The sequence below is a fragment of the Sinocyclocheilus anshuiensis genome, unplaced genomic scaffold (assembly GCF_001515605.1).
Source record: "Sinocyclocheilus anshuiensis isolate Anshui unplaced genomic scaffold, SAMN03320099.WGS_v1.1 scaffold330, whole genome shotgun sequence".
Lineage (NCBI taxonomy): Eukaryota > Metazoa > Chordata > Actinopteri > Cypriniformes > Cyprinidae > Sinocyclocheilus > Sinocyclocheilus anshuiensis.
The window spans coordinates 897,889-902,479 of record NW_015547689.1 but is presented as its reverse complement, the minus strand read 5'-3'; the positions used below and the strand labels follow the sequence as shown (position 1 = coordinate 902,479).

Here is a 4,591-nt window from a genome sequence, read left to right as displayed (position 1 = left end):
TACAGACATTAAATCAAAATAATGTAAATTTAAATACTTTAAAATAAAAAATGTAACAATAAAACTAATAAATATACAAATAAATATATTTAAAAAATAAAAATAAATACATTCTAACATTCGACATTGAATAGGCATTGAACTCTACACATAAGTGAGAATAAGGCCTACAAAATAAACAAACAAACAAATAAATAAAATGTGTTTTAATACCAAAAATTATGTGCGTTGTATTTCGATCTGTGATTCTGGATCTGGATTTTAAAAAGAAAAAATGAGAGAACCTTGTCTGTAAAAATAAGTATGCAAATTCACAACAGATATCACACCCTGCAAACTCAACATACCTAAAAACCTTGTGTTATATGATATGAAATACTCTCAGCTGAGTTTCAGACCAGTTGCTTTAGCTGTAGTGTGAAAGTTCAGAGTCTCAGATCTGTGTCTCTTTAAAGTGTTAATGATCTGTTTCTCTCTCTGTCATCGCTTTTGTCACGGAAGCAAATCCAGCTTTATTTGAGGCCGTCAATTGTCTCAGATCATCACCCATAAAAGTGGTTCGGATGGCCCTCCCACAGGCTTTGCCTTGCTTTAACAAAATGAAAGCTCTTCTCTCCTCTCATCTCATCTCAGACACACACACACTCACACAGATAAGTCTTGATCAACATCAGCAACAGGAGGCCAACCGGTTGTCATGACAACATTCTGCAGCTGAGAGTGCCGAGAACATGCGTACTGAATAACAATGGCCCCGCCGCTGACTTAAGGAAAAAAAATAGCTGGCCATTCTTCAAAAGACTAACAATTCAGGCTGCAAATCACAAGAGTTTACATGCACATTTAAAGGAAAAGATACATACGACTTTGAGGGAAAGTTTAAAGCGCTCATTTCTTAACTTGGACATTTTTATGTTCCCTTCTCTGATCTCCTTCACTCCCCGAGTGTGTTACACGCATTAGTGTTCGTGTTGACACAATATATATTAGAGTGATTAAAAAGAGATCAAATGAAACAAGGCGGTGTTAAAATCTCAGAATCGCAGGGCTTTGGAAAAGGTCAGAGCGAAACGAGAAAATCCGTTGCTGCTAGCGTAAATATTTTTTAGAATATAAAAACAGACACTCAAGGAACTTGCTTTCTTGTTTCAGCTGTTGTTATGTGATCAAACGGCTTGTAGCAGTTCCTATATCTTGAATGTTTTTAGCAGCAGCAGAGAAAAATGATGTGACAGTGCCTGTCTTTTGCTGAACGTAGCAATGAAGTGGACTGTGTAAATGCGAACGACACTGTAATGAATCTTGCGAGCAGGGCCAAATGGAGACGCGTCGGACTGTGACGTTAGGAGGAGCTGGGCTTGAGAGGTTCTTAACATCACGGCAGACGCAGGGAGATGTACGACAGGTAGCACTTAGGTTAATACGATTTTTCACAAGGTTGAGAATGAGGTTCTGTTTTGCCGGTCTGCTGCTTCGATAGTACAACAGGTATGTCTTGTTTGAACACGATGAGAATTACCTTTAATAAACCACAGGCTACTTTCACCACCCTTAAAACAAACGCACTAGCGTTAAAATTAATGATTGTAATTTTACAGCCTCTCTGGCTTTTCATCTTAAAATGTTTCAACAAGGGCAAAGAGGAGAAAAATACTCAATAAAAAAAAAAATGTGTACTGTGTACATAAAACTTGTGTGTGTGAAGGTTTTCACTCATAAACAGTGGTTAAATTGGGATTTGATATGTGGTGGGGGTGGGGCTCTATGGTGTCGGGCTTATATATATATACAGTGGGTACGGAAGGTATTCAGAGGTCTGAATACTTTCCGTACCCACTGTATATATATATATATATATATATTTTTTTTTTTTTATTAATTAATTTTTTTTTGCAAATATGATTTATTCTAAAGCAATATTCTTATCAGTTTTCTATCAGCTGTGACATATAAATCTGCATGTTTTTTTAATATTTAATCCAAGGGCATTTTTTACCTTTGTAGAGGGCATTTCCCCCCTAACCTCATTAATACTTCATCTTTCATTTCAAATTCTTACATTAAATCTATAAATTCAATTATAATAATGTGATTATTGTTATCTACACATTATCAAATTAAATCCTTTACACTGAAAAAATACAACTGCATTGAATAATGTTATGAGATTATTTTAAATATTTTTTGGAATATACAAACAAGAAATGAATCTTGAAGGTGGAAATTAAACTTTTAAAAGAAATTAAAACGCCAGTAGGTGCCAGTAGTGAGCGTTAAATGAGTGAGCCACTGAGTTGTTCATTCAAGCGATTCGTTCAAACGGCTGATTCATCAGATGTTCATGCATGGGTTAATAACACTGTGACTCACCCGATTCGTTCAGAACACGGAATCATTCAGCAATAAATCGGCTGGATGCTGTGAGATGCGCTGTGGTTCCACCTAAAATGTAAGTGACCTAATATTATTGTACTTGCTTATTGAACTGTTTATTGAACTATTAAACAGTCGTACTGGTGAAAACGTTGTGTGATGTTGCCTAACTAACTGTATTTTAAATATAAAAACTTTTCAATTTGAATTTTTATCTCAGCATGCTTAGTTGTCTGTTGTTAATGAAGAGTTAATGTCGAGCCCCGGAGTCTATGTCGGGTCTATGTCTATGGGACGGCCCCGGCTCAATATAAACCCTGCTCATAAATCATGATTCATTACTTTATCGCACTTTAAAATAAATATTTAATTTATAACTCATTATTAAACATTTAATTTTATATAATTAATAAATTATTAAAATATTAATATTTTATTTTTAAAATAAATGCGATAATAAATAAGTGTGAACTTGTTAATCATAATTATAAATAAATTCATATTATTTTTTTTAAATGCAATTCATTAGGTTCACACTTTTGAAAATGAAAACAAGAAAAAAAAAATCTGCCTTTGTAATAATTTAATTATTTTAAATGATTAATTATTATTAGAGATTGAATAGTGACTCAAAAAGTCTTAGTTTCAAAGTAACATAAATGAGCTGTATTATGGTTGGATCTAGAATAGATTCTGGGGGAAAAAAAGAAGATGTGTGAGAAATGTGTGCGTATGCAACCATATGCAATAACTAGTGAATGAGACCCAGTTGTTTTCACGAACAACAACGCTAGCAAAAATAATGATCAGGCCTTCCCCGGGGAAATGACAGCATTGGATGTGAACCTGTGAACTTACCATAGGGAGACGAGTCGATGTCGACAAGATGATTTACCCCTCACACTCGCACACAGAGTGGCGCGGGGCTAGTGTGCCTGCCAAACTGAGCGAGGAAGCAGCGGGTCAAGAATCAACAGAGAGGCCTGTGAAAGAGTGTAGCGCCAGTTCTCTCTCCAGCCTCTTTTATCCTTACACTAACAAGTTTAAGACTTGTCTCTTTACATTAACTGCCTCTCTCAACACCTTCCCACCACACTGGGGGAGGAATAGCCTTCATTTTGTGATTAATTATTATTAGAGATTGAATAGTGACTCAAAAAGTCTTAGTTTCAAAGTAACATAAATGAGCTGTATTATGGTTGGATCTAGAATAGATTCTGGGGGAAAAAAAGAAGATGTGTGAGAAATGTGTGCGTATGCAACCATATGCAATAACTAGTGAATGAGACCCAGTTGTTTTCACGAACAACAACGTGAACACACTGCTCCGGGTGTGTGTTCACGGTGTGTGTGTGTGTTCACTGCTGTGTGTGTGCACTTTGGATGGGATAAATGCAGAGCACTAATTCCGAGTATGGGTCACCATACTTTGCCACATGTCACGTCAATGGCGGACACCCCAAATTTTGCTATTGAGGTGTGATGAAAACTGGGAGTGTTTTGAGTTCAGTGGGGCTTTAAAATAATGTCAAGAAGTGTATTAAAATGAGTAAAGCATGGTGGGAGGTGGAAGCTATGCAGAAATGTGTGGTATTTTAAAGGAATAGTTCTGTCATCTTTTACCCTTAAGTTGACTTTCTCTCTTGTGTGAATTTCTGAAGAACATCCTGGTGAAAAACGTAAATATAATGAAAGTAAAAAGGGGACTGGCATTCTTTAAAATGCCAAAAAAGGGGGGAAATAATAAAAGTAGTCTGTATGGCTTGTGTGGTTATTGCAAGACTTCTGAAGCCATGCAAAAGCTGTGTTTGGAACAGCTAGAAATCCAATCACTGATCATTTTAATAAATTTGATCATGAGAAAATGTTCAGATCTTTCAAATCAGTCAGTTTATCTAGCTCACAAAACCCATCTGAATGATTTGTTCATGAATCAGACTTACAAGACAATGATTTTGGCCTGTTTCTCACACATAATAACATAATATGAGAATGACTTCAGAAGACACACAATTCACATTGAGCAATGTTATTATATTTGTATGATATGTTTATGGCATGACTGCACTCAAATTAAATAATAATAATATAAATATTGACAAAAGAAATTTAAATAAATGGTTCAAAGTAGAATTAAAAATAGATAAAAAAAATTATATATATATATATATATATACATATATATATAATAAATCATTAAAATAGATTTATATATGAT

The 4,591-nt window shown here is 34.8% G+C and overlaps 1 protein-coding gene across 11 annotated transcripts in view; it reads right to left on the bottom strand.

Annotated features, from left to right (window-relative positions):
• The window catches only part of LOC107703517 (neural cell adhesion molecule 1-like), a 262,247-nt gene that overhangs the window by 163,949 nt on the left and 93,707 nt on the right, over positions 1–4,591 (bottom strand). The window lies entirely within an intron of this gene.